At 39.4% G+C, this 12,801-nt stretch overlaps 1 protein-coding gene and 1 long non-coding RNA gene across 24 annotated transcripts in view; both read left to right on the forward strand.

Annotated features, from left to right (window-relative positions):
• The window catches only part of TNRC6A (trinucleotide repeat containing adaptor 6A), a 214,654-nt gene that overhangs the window by 115,231 nt on the left and 86,622 nt on the right, over nucleotides 1-12,801 (forward strand). The gene's annotated exons all lie outside the window — the stretch shown is intronic.
• Nucleotides 3,503-4,229, forward strand: LOC144338137 (uncharacterized). Its single transcript, XR_013411983.1, has 2 exons — nucleotides 3,503-3,836; nucleotides 3,977-4,229. It is a non-coding gene; the product is annotated as an uncharacterized LOC144338137 (long non-coding RNA).

Consider the following 12,801-nt stretch of genomic DNA (forward strand, 5'->3'; position numbering starts at 1 on the left):
GCCAGGGAAGTAAGTAGTTAAATTTATTGATTGCTTACTATGTGCCTGGCACAGTTTTCCTAAGATTTTACATGGACTCATCTGATCCTTGAAAAACCCTGTGAGGTAGGTAGTAGTAGTATCTCCATTTTACAGATGTAGAATTTGAGGTATAAGGTGGTTAAGTAACTTGGAGGAGACCATATCACTGGTAATTGGAGTAACTTTTTAGGCTTCGAACTTGAAAAATTGGAAAATTTCTTTTGGTAGGCAGAACCCACAGATGCATGCAGTACTTCTAGATCCGTTTCTTAATCTGAGCACTTGACATTTTGGACCAGATAATTTACTATTGTGAGGGTTGTTCTGTGCATCACAGGGTGTTCAGCATCCGCAGTAGCACACCCTGCCCAATTGTGACAATCAAAAATGCTTTCAGATATTGCTAGATGTCCCTGGGTGTGGCGCAAAAATCGACCCTGGCTGAGAACCACTGCTCTAGATCTTCATTAGGAATTGTAATGTGAAAGCCCCCGACTTTTAGATGTTGAGTTAATTTAAACATCTTTTGGCCAAATGCTGTGGCTTACACCTATAATCCCAGCACTCTGGGAGGCTGAGGCAGGTGGATTGCTTGAGGTCAGGAGTTCGAGACCAGCCTGGCCAACATAGTGAAACCCCATTTCTACTAAAAATACAAAAATTAGTTGGGCATGGTGGCGTGCGCCTGTAATCCCATCTACTCGGGAGGCAGAGGCAGGAGAATCACTTGAACCCGGGAGGCAGAGAGCCTAGATCGTGCCACTGCACTCCAGCCTGCTCGACAGAGTGAAACTGTCTGTAAAAAGAAAAAAAAAAAAATTTTTATTAACATGGAAGCCCAGACCCTATCATGTAGATCCTCAGTTTGGAAGCTCTGGTTTCTGAATGTCAAAGATGTGTTGCCATTCTCCTTTTACTCTACTAAGCTGCAAATCCTCAAGACCGTGTGCCTGCTGGTAGCAAGTGCCAGTTAAACATTGGCACAAGTAGGCCGGGCGCGGTGGCTCAAGCCTGTAATCCCAGCACTTTGGGAGGCCGAGGCGGGCGGATCACAAGGTCAGGAGATCGAGACCACGGTGAAACCCCGTCTCTACTAAAAATACAAAAAAAAATTAGCCGGGCGCGGTGGCGGGCGCCTGTAGTCCTAGCTACTCAGGAGGCTGAGGCAGGAGAATGGCGTGAACCCGGGAGGCGGAGCTTGCAGTGAGCCGAGATCGCGCCACTGCACTCCAGCCTGGGCAACAGCGTGAGACTCCGTCTCAAAAAAAAAAAAAAAAAAAAAAACATTGGCACAAGTAATAAATGTAGTTTACTATCATAGATAAACTGTATTTTAAAATTCACAGTTGGCCATTAAAATTGTCACATTCTGTTAGTATCATGGGAACCATAATGTCTACGTGAGGGCGATACCATTATAACTGAACTTTGAAGAATCAATTTTGAAAGGCAGAGAAAAGGGCACTGTAAGAACAACAGAAGAAGTAAGGACACAAAAATCCAGAAAGTATAGGAGATTTTGATATTGCAGTGTGTAGTTCAGGTTATATAAGGTATTTGTAGCAAACTGGTTGAGGCCAGATGTAGAGGTTCTTGAATGTCAGGTTGAGGAACTTGTGCATAAATTTTTAGGTATGGGAGCTATTGCATGCTTTTTGTTGGGTACTGATGTGATAGAATAATCTTCTCGTCTGGAATTACTAACCAGGTGTATTTATGGGAGAAAACTAGTGATCTAGGCAAGAGGCAATGGAGGCCTGAATTGAAGTGGTGGCAAAGAGAGGTGAGCGAGGCTGGACCCAGTGGCTGACACCTGTAATCCCAGCACTTCGGGAGGCCAAGGCAGGAGGATTGAGCCCAGGAGTTTGAGACCAGCCTGTGCAACATGATAGACCCTGCCTCTACAAAAAAAAATTTTAAAAATTAACTGGGTGTGGTGGTGTGCACCTGTAGTCCCAGCTACTTGGGAGGCTGAGGTGGGAAGTTGCTTGAGCCCAGGAGTTTGAGGCTGCAGTGAGCTGAGTTTGTGCCACTGCATTCCAGCCTGGGCAACAGAGTGAAACTCTGTCTAAAAATAAAGAAAAAAAAAAGAGAGAAAGGAAAAAAAGATGAGTGTATAAGATACTGAGGAAGTTAAGAATCTGGGATTTGACAGCTGATTAGGTGTCAGAGGAGTTAAAAATACATAGGGACCTTCATCTTGGGTGAATGAGAGTTTGACCCAACCTCTGAACAGAATAGAAGTCAGAGCAGAAATAGGAGTTCGGGGAGAGAAGATGCTAAGTTGCATTTTGCAAATTAAAAAAAAAAATCTGTCAGTACTGGTCTAGACCAGTAGAACTCAACTGGTCTAGTCTGAAAAAATATTTTGGAGGCCAGGATCATAGAATCATTGAATATTTAGAGCTGGACTGTGACTTTAGATGGAGATCAGCCAGCATTCTCACTTCTTCATTTCTCAAGTGAGAAAGCTATGGTTGAAACAGATTCAGTAACTTAACACAAGTTTATACTCTCTATCAAGTGACAGAGCTGGGATTTAAACAGGCCTTTTGACTCTAATTCTAGCATTATTCCCATTGTGCAGTATTTTATTTTATATTGCACAATAGATAAAATATAATTTTGTTTTGTCCTTTTTTTTCCTAAAAGAGTGAAAGCCATTATCTCAATATGTTATGTTCATTGCGATGACTTTACTATCATGTACTAAATGTGTTTAAAGTAGAAGTTAACTTCATGTTATATTGATTTGTCCCCCCCATAAACCAACTGTATGTCACCATACAACAAAAGTTGTTAAAGGTGCTATATACCATATAATGTTGCATCTAAACTGGGACACTTGTCTGAGATGCTTTTGCCTGGGACAAATGCTATATTAGAAATGACTAGGACAGGCCATGTGCGGTCCCAGCACTTTGGGAGCCGAGGCAGGTGGATCATTTGAGGTCAGGAATTCAAGACCAGCTTGGCCAACATGGTGAGATCCCATCTCTACTAAAAATACAAAAATTAGCCAGGCGTGGTGGCATGCACCTGTAATCCCAGCTACTTGGGAGGCTAAGACAGGAGAATCTGAACCTGAGTGGTGGAGGTTGTAGTGAGCCGAGATTGTGCCATTGCACTCCAGCCTCTGCAACAGAGTGAAACTCCGTTTTGAAAGAAAGAAAAGAAATGACTAGGACAGCAGGAGTAAAACCCCAAGGCATTAAGTCTCTGTAGCTAAGGTGGATCCCACTCATGCAATTCATCAACCTTTGTCTGAAAAAAAAAAAAAAATCTGATTTGATTAAGCTTTTCTTTTGCTTTGCTGTGATATGGTTTGCAGGCCAGCACATGCATATTGCTATCGGTTAGTGCAAAAGTTAATTGTGGTTTTTGCCCATTTTTAATCCACAAACCTAATATGGTTTTTTCCTAGCTTAATTTGGCAAATAGGTGGTAAATCACTTGATAGAATAAATTAATCTCAAACTGTAAGCTTAATTTAAAAATGTATAATAACCCTCTGTGGAAAATTTGAATATAAACATAAAAAGAATGCCATTCTGTAAGCTCTTTTGATTTCTGGCGTCTGAAATGTCTGAAAGTATAAATTGTAAAACATCTTTACAATTTTAGTGATAACTGCAAAAATACTGCCTGTGATTGGAAAGACTAAAATAGTATGCATTGTATGTATTCTGTTCAGACTAATGCATGATTAAGTCTTTCACTGAAAAAACAGAAATCCCTATCTCATTTAAAAATTTTTAAAAATCGGCGGGGCACGGTGACTCATGCCTGTAATCCCAGCACTTTGGGAGGCCGAGGTGAGCGGATCACTGGAGGTCAGGAGTTAGTTCGACACCAGCCTGACCAACATAGTGAAACCCCATCTTTACTAAAAATACAAAAATTAGGCCGGGCGCGGTGGCTCAAGCCTGTAATCCCAGCACTTTGGGAGGCCGAGACGGGCGGATCACGAGGTCAGGAGATCGAGACCATCCTGGCTAACACAATGAAACCCCGTCTCTACTAAAAATACAAAAAAATTAGCCGGGCGTGGTGGCGGCGCCTGTAGTCCCAGCTACTCGGGAGGCTGAGGCAGGAGAATGGCGGGAACCCGGGAGGCGAGCTTGCAGTGAGCCGAGATCGCGCCACTGCACTCCAGCCTGGGTGACAGAGCGAGACTCGGCCTCAAAAAAAAAAAAAAAATACAAAAATTAGCCTGGCATGGTGGCACATGCCTGTAATCCCAGCTACTTGGGAGGGCGAGGGAGGAGAATCGCTTGAACCTGGGAGGCGGGGGTTGCAGTGAGCCAAAATTGCGCCATTGCACTCCAGCCTAACCTGGGCACAAAAGCAAAACTGTGTCTCAAATAAATAAATAAATAATCATTCTAACCTTAAGCAGAATTGCAAAAATGTTGCAACAAATACTTTTGTCTCTTTACCTAGTTTTAATGATTATTAGTATTTTGCTACATTTGTTCTATCATGACATTGCACACCAAAATATGGCAGTAGGTATCTCACAGAATAAGGGCATCCTAACAGCAATCAAGTGATCACCCACAGGAAGTTTAACTTTACAATACTGTCTGGTCCCTATTCAGAGTTTCCCAATTTTCTCAATTTTTTTTTTTAAGTTATATTTGTTCTTTCACTCAGTTCCTGCATCCTGGGTTGCATTTAGTTGTGTCTGAAGTTTCTCTTACATTAGGAGCATTTTCCTGCCCTTTTCTGCTTCTCTCATGACAATGCCATTTTGAAATAGTCCAGTCTAGTAGTTTTTGCAGACTGAAATTTGCATTTTTTGGGTCTTGTCTGTATGATAAGGTTCAGGTTGACCCTTTTTGGCAGGAGTATCCCATAGGTGATGATTCAGTATTCCCTCACCACAGCATTTTGAAGTAAATTAACCGAAAGGTTATCCAGTACTCTCACTTCTACACTGACTTGGTGTTTCTTTCATTTTGGGAAATGCCGAACAGTTGGTTTAAACTGAGGTGTAATTTTAAATATTTGAGGATACAGTAATTACAAGCCTTTGTATTTAAATCGATCGACCATAATGATTACTGCTTTTATGAAGATTTATGCTGAAGGTAGCTCCCTTACTGTGGGACATAGAAGTTGCTTGTTTTCAGCTTTGACCAGTGATGAACTGATAACCCTGGTAGGAAAATGAAACATTGGGGCTGGGCTTGTAATACACCTTCTTGAAAGAATGCCTCATTGAAATTAGAGGGGCACGGTGCCACCAGACCAAGGGTTCTCATCCCGATTCCACAGAGGGACCACAGGTATAATGAAGTATTTCGCAAAATTGAATGTATGCTAAAATAAAAATAAAAAAAAAAACACAACAAAAGCAGATACAGTCCTTAGTGCTCATTGGATCTCAAAGGGTCATTACTCCTCAAAGATTAAGAAACTGCTTTGTTATGAGGAGGTTGTCAGAGGAGCTGAATAGTATCAATAAGAGGAAGATGTTTGAGATTCAAAAGGAAGTAATATTCGACTAAGGCATAGCTTCTTTCCATCTTACAAAAAAACCACCCATGAAAATAAATATAGTTTAAATTTCCTATTTAAGATGTCTTATTTTAAAAATGATTTGCATACTCTGTGTGTTTGAGTTGGCTATGAAGCAGGAATCCTAGCATTTCCACTCTTGTAACTAGGGAAAAGCATTTTGAATTTTTAGCAGTAGTATATTATGTGATGATGACTCAGCTGACTTCCCATTTTAAATGGAATGTTCAAAACAGATTGAAACCTGGTTGAGGAATTTTATACTTTGAACCTTACAAGATATTTTCTGCAAACAGTGACTGATTGGATTTTGTATAATAACAAACAAGATTAAACCAACTCAGTTGTTTTGTTGTTCTTATTAGTGGTTTTCAGTCAGGGAGCATTTATTGAGCTGTTTACTGCAATAATATTGAATATTTTTAGAGTTATGACGTCTGTGTTTTGTTGACTTTGGTCCTTTCTTTCTCCCATTCTTTTGAAGTTTCCCTAAAACACATGTGTGCACAGACAAGAGAAAATGCTAGTTAAGTATGTGCTGATTTTAAATGTCCTTCTAAATATCTTTTATTCCTTGATCATTGACTATATAAATGATGTAAGAGAAATATGTTTTGTATGTTATTCCACTTGTGAATCCCTTTGCAATGTGAGGCATATAGTGAAAATCTTACCTTTTAAAGATAGAGTCTTAAAATGTGCATTCTTTACACTGCTGCAGGTTAATCGTCCTCAAGCCATGTTTATGAGGCCTGTCTGTCACTATTTCTTAGAAACCTTTGGTAGCTCTTACCCAGTGACTCTCAGCTTATCAATTTTGCACTATCCCTTCCACCTTTTACCCTGTCCCCAATTCTTCCTTCTCTGAATGTACCCTTCAATTTTTCTCTCAACTTTTAAATAACAGCTTTATTCAGATAAAATTCCCATACGATAAAATTCACCCCTTTAAAGTCCACAAAGTGTATGATTTAATGGTTTTTAGTTTATTCACAGAGTTGTGCAGTCAACACCACCATCTAATTCTGTAATTTTCACCCCTTCACCCAAAAACCCCATAATAGCAGCCACTCTCCATTTGTCCCTTCCCCCCAGCCTCTGGCAACCGCTAATCTACATTCTATTGTAACTACGGATTTGCCTATTTTCGTTTAAGTGGAATCATACTATATGATTCTTTTGTACCTGACTTGTCTTATTTAGTGTAATGTTTTCAAGATTCGTCCATCACGTCGCATATATCCTTTATTCCTTTTTATGGGCAAATAAATTTCGTTGTATGGCTATTGCCCATTTTGTTAGTCCATTTGTCAGTTAATGGGCATTTGGGCTGTTTTTTACTTTGGGGCTTTTATGAATAATATTGCTGTGAACATTCATGTACAAATGTTTGTGTGTACATATATTTTCAATTCTATTGGTTATGTACCTAGGGGTGGAATTGCTGGGTCATATGGTAACTCTGTTTAACTTTTTGTTTGTGTTGTTTTGTTTCATTTTGTTTTTTGAGACGGACTCCCTCTGTTGCCCAGGCTGAAGTTCAGTGGTGCAATCTCAGCTCACTGCAACCTCCCACCTCCCAGGCTCAAGCCATCCTCCCACCTCTGCCTCCCAGGTAGCTGGGACTGCAGGCGCATGCCACCGCGCCTGGCTCATTTTTTGTATATTTTGTAGAGACTGGGTTTCACTGTGTTGCTCAGCCTCTATTTAACTTTTTGAGGAACTGCCAGACTGTTTGCAAAGCAGCTGCACAGTTTTACATTCTCATCAGCAATGTATGGAGGCGCTGGTTTCTCCACATCCTTTCCATTGCCAGCATTTGTTAGGGTTCTTGTTTCTGATTTTAGCCGTCCTAATGGATATAAAGTGGTATCTCATTGTGGTTTTGATTTACATTTTCCTAATGGCTTATGATTAGAATCTTTGCGTGTACTTATTGGCCATTCGTATATCTGATCTGAGAAATGGCCATTCAGATTCTTCTCCCATTTTTAAATTAGGTGATATTTTTTGTCATTGAAAAAGGTCTTTATATGGCTTAGATACAAGTCCCTTATTAGATATATGATTTACAGGTATTTTTTTCCTATTTTGTGGCTTTTCTTTTTACTTATTATGTTTTGTTTGTTTGTTTGTTTTTTGAGACAGAGTCTCGCTCTGTTGCCCAGGCTGGAGTGCAGTGGCATGATCTCAGCTCACCACAAACTCCACCTGCCAGGTTCAAGCATTTCTCCTCCTTCAGCCTCCTGAGTAGCTGGGATTACAGGCACCCACCACCACACCCGACTAATTTTTGTATTTTTAATAGAGACAGGATTTCACCATGTTGGCCAGGCTGGCCTTGAACTCCTGGGCTTAAATGATCCACCCACCTCTGCCTCCCAAAGTGCTAGGATCCCCGGCATGAGCCACTGCGCGCAGTCGCTTTTCACTTTCTTGATGGAGTCCCTTGAAGCACAGAAATTTTTTATTTTGTAAATGTAGTTTACCATTTTTTTTTTCTGTTACTGGTGTTGGCAACAAATCCAAGGACACAAAGATTTACTTGTATTCTAATAATTTTATAGTGTTAGTTCTTACGTTTAGTTCTGTAATTCATTTTGAGTTAAGTTTTGCCTATGGCATGAGGGCTCCAACTTCATTCTTGTTACGTAACTATCCAGTTATTCCAGCTTCATTTGTTGGAAAGACTTTCATCTTGGCACGCTGTTGAAAGTCAGGTCACTTGATCATAAAATGAAAAATTATTTCTGGATTCTCAATTCTATTCTGTTGATACTATGTGTTCATCATTATGCCACTTCCACACTGTCTTGATTACTTCAGCTTTGTAATAAGTTTGGAATCAGTATGAGCCTTCCTTCAAGACTGCATTGACTGGATAACCAGAGACTAATTATTTAAAAAAAAATTTTTTTAAAGATTGCATTGACTATTCTGGTTGCATTTCTGTGTGAATTTTTGGATAAGCTTGTCAATTTCAGCAAAAAGGCAGCTGAGATTTTGATAGGAACAGTGTTGAATATGTAGGCCAGTGTGGACGGTATTGCATTTTATAATATTAAGTCTTCCAGTTCACGAACATGGAATCTTTTTCTATTTATTTAGGTCTTTAATTGCTTTCAAAGATGTTAGGTAGTTTTCAGTGTTTAATTGTGCTTTTGTGAAATTTATTCCTAAAACTTTTTGATGCTATTGTAGATGGAATTGTTTTCTTGATTTACTTTCTGGGTTGTCCACTGCTACTGTATAGAAATACAATAGTTTTTTAAATGTTTTTTAAAAATTGTAAAACACGTAAAATTTACCATCTTATCCATTTTAAATGATGTAGTTTGGTGGCATTAAGTCCATTCACATTGTTGTGCAGCCATCACCACCATCCATCTCTGCATCTCTTCATCTTGTAAAACGGAAACTCTGTACCCATTAAATCATAACTACCTATTGCCTTCAGCTCTTGGCAGCCACCATTCCACCTTCTGTCTCTATGCATTTGATTATTCTAGATACCTCGTTAGTGGAGTCACAGAGTTTTTGTCCTTTTGTGACTGGCTTATTTCACTTAGCATAGTGTCCTCAAGATTTGTCCATATTATAGTGTGTGTCAGCCAATTGATTTTTGCGTGTCGATACTGTGTCCTGCAGCTGTGCTGAACATGTTCATTAGTTCTAGTAGTCTTTATATGGATTCATTCGGACTTTCTGTGTACAAGAGCCTGTCATCTGTGAATAGAGATAGTTTTACATCTTTTCCAATTTTGGTGCATGCTTACTCACACATGCACTCTCTTTTTTCTGACTGGAACCTCCAGGTCAGTGAATAGGAAGTGGCAAAATCAGATATCCTTGTCTTGTTCCTAATCTTGAGGAAAAGTATGCAGTCTTTATCATTATGTATATTGTGAGCTGTGAGCCTTTATCAGGTTCAGGAAGTTTTCTTTTATTTCTATTTTGAGTGTTTTTGTCTCACAAAACGATACTGGATTTTGTCAGATGCTTTTTCTGTGTCTCTTGAAATCATCATGTAGCTTTGTCGTTTATTCTATTAACATGGTGTATTTCATTGATTTTCATGTTAAACCAACCTTGCATTCCTGGGATAAATCTACTTTGTGTAGTCCTGTTTGTATGTTGCCAGATTTGGTTTGTTAGTCTTTTGTTGAGGAGTTTTATGTTTCTATTCATAAGGGTTATTGGTCTATAGATTTATCTTTTGATACCTTGGTTCTCTTTTGGTACATGGTACCTGATTTGCTCTGGTTTGCAATCTGGGACCTTTAGCTGTTGGTTTTGCATCCACCTAATTCTGCATTGTGCTATAATAATTGTTTTTATGTATTCAGTTTTATTTTCTACTGTATACACTTCCTCTTTTGGTTGCAACCTTCTTTGCATCCTAACCTTAGTTTAGTGCAGTGCTATGCACCTAGTCTCTCATGGCTAGCTATTAGTGTACACATTTTACATTTTATTTATTTATTTTTTTGGAGACATGTTCTTGCTCTGTTGCCTAGGCTGGAATACAGTGGCGTGATTGTGGCTCATTATAGCATTGAATTCTTGGGCTCAGGTGATCCTTGTGCTTCAGCCTCCTGAGTAACTGGGACTACAGGCATGTGCCACTGTACCTGGCTAATTTTTTAATTTTTGTAGAGAGAGGATCTTGCTATGTTGCCCAGGTTTGTCTCAAATTCCTGGCCTCAAGTGATCCTACCACCTTGGCCTTCCAAAGCACTGGGATTACAGGTGTGAGCCACCACACCTAGTCCCAGTGTACACTTTTTATGTGCATCTGTTAAGTACTTCATCTGCGTTACCCAATTAAATCTTCACAACCACCCATTGAGGGAGGTCCAATTTGAGACGTCTCATAAATTAGATGATGAAGGCTTCAGAGAAATAAATTGCTTAAGGTTACACACTTAAGCAATGGTGGAATTGAGGTTAAGACCACTTCTATTTGACATTTGGACCTAGGGGTTTTCACTGTATGCTATGCTGCCTAGGAAATGCTTGTTTGAATAGATTGGAATTAAACTGGTCCTTAAAGGAGAAGTAACATATGGGTAAGAGTAAGAATTAAAAGAGTGCATTTTTGGCAGTCGTGTTGGGGTTACAGTGTTAGTAAAGGCAAGGAAGCAGGAATTGGAATCTAATTAGAGTGCCCAGCGACAGGGAGTATTGTACAAGAAGGACTGTTTTTTGTCCCCAGAGCAGTAATTAGTCCTATTTGGAAGAGTGAGATTAACATCTAAAATAATTAGAAAATGTCTGGGCACAGTGGCTCACACCTGTAATCCCAGCACTTTAGGAGGCCGAGGCAGGTGGATCACCTGAGGTCAGGAGTTTGAGACCAGCCTGTCTAACATAGTGAAATCCTGTCTCTACTAAAAATTCAAAAATTAGCTGGGTGTGGTGGCAGGTACCTGTAATCCTAGCTGCTCAGGAGTATTGTACAAGTAGGCAGGAAAATCTCTGGAACCAGGGAGGTGGAGGTGGCAGTGAGCAGAGATCGAGCCATTGCACTCCAGCCTGGGTGACAGAGCAAGATGCTGTCTCAAATAAAATAAAATAATTAGAAAATGAGTATTGTTTAATTAGAGGTCAAGGGTGAGGTAGGTTTGGATTGGAAAGAATCATGAAGGAACTAGCAATTAAGCTTTAAAAGAAAGTAGGATTTGGGTGGGTAGATTTAGCAGACTGAGTTTTGGGTCAACCTTACCACAGTCTTGTACCGTCTAACAAGGCATTAGGACTTTCTGATCCTCAGTTTCTTTAACTGTCAAAGGGGAATAATACCAGTGCCATGTTTCAAGATTGTGAGTTCAAAATGGATAATATCTCAGAATCCTTTGTAAATTGTAAGTGTTTTTGTCCTTATGGTGGAGTATCTATTATTTTCTAAGTTTCTAAACTCACTAACTTTCCTCAATCTGAGCTTTTAATTAATTTATTATTATTATTTTTGAGAAAGGGCTTTACTCTGTCACCCAGGCTGGAGCGCAGTGTGGAATGATCTTAACTCACTGTGCAACCTCTGCTTCCCAGGCTCAAATGATCTTCCTGCCTCATCCTCTTGAGTAGTTGGGACTACAGGCATGCACCACCACACCCACTTAATTTTTTTATATTTGTAGAGAGAGGATTTTGCCATGTTGCCCAGGCTGGTCTTGAACTCCTGGGCCCAAGCAATCTGCCTTGGCCTCCCAAAGTGCTAGAATTGCAGGCATGAGCCACTGTGCCCTGCAGAGCTTTTTATTTTGAATTAATTTCAGATGTAGAGAAATGCAAGAATAGAACAAAGAACTTCTGAATATCCTTAACCCTTAATTCTCACATATTAACATTTAATCACATTTACTTTATTCCCTCTGTTTTTTATACATACTAATTTTTACCATTTAAGAGTAACTTACAGACATGATACCTCTTTACTCCTAAACACTTAGTCAAAGTTATTTTCTTGGTAACTACAGTACCATTATGAAAATGGGCACGGTAACATTGGCACAGTCTTAATAGCAGATCTACAGATCTTACTCAAATTTTGCCAGTTGTCTCAATAATTCCCTTTAGAGCCAAACAAAATTTATTTTTTCCTGGTCAGGTCTTCAATCCAAGATCACAAGTAGCATTTAGTTTTCATGTTTGTTTAGTGTCCTGCATTCTGGAAGTTTCTTAGTTTCTGTTCTTCAGGACCTTGATATTTTTAAAGAATACAGGCTAGTTACTTTGTAGAATGTCACTCAGTCTGTATTTGTCTGATATTTCCTTATGACCTGATCAGGTTATGCTGTTTTGGCAGGAATAGTGCAGAACTGATGGGTGTTCTCAGTACATCATGTCAGGAGCTGCCTGATATCCTTTTATCCCATTATTGGTGATGGTTAACTTCAGCTGCTTGGGTAAGGTGGTCTCTGTCAGGTTTCATCTCTGTTAAGTTAGTATTTTTCCCCTTGTAATTAATAACACTATTGTTGGGAGATACTTTAGTGAGAGTACGTACATGTCTTGTTTCTCGTCAATGTGCTTGCCTTAATCAGTAGGGCCAAATAGTGATTTTTAAAGTCAACCATTCTTCTTACATTAGTTGATATTTTACTGTAAGATTTGGTACTTCTCCCCATTCGCTAACTCAGTCATTCATTCATATCAGTATGGACCCATGGGTTCTTATTTTATTCAGTTGTTTGTAATTTTTTGTTAACATAATTTATTGCTCAAATTATGGTGTTAGTAGAAGCCCCTTTCAAG

Source organism: Macaca mulatta, chromosome 20, assembly GCF_049350105.2.
Source record: "Macaca mulatta isolate MMU2019108-1 chromosome 20, T2T-MMU8v2.0, whole genome shotgun sequence".
NCBI lineage: Eukaryota > Metazoa > Chordata > Mammalia > Primates > Cercopithecidae > Macaca > Macaca mulatta.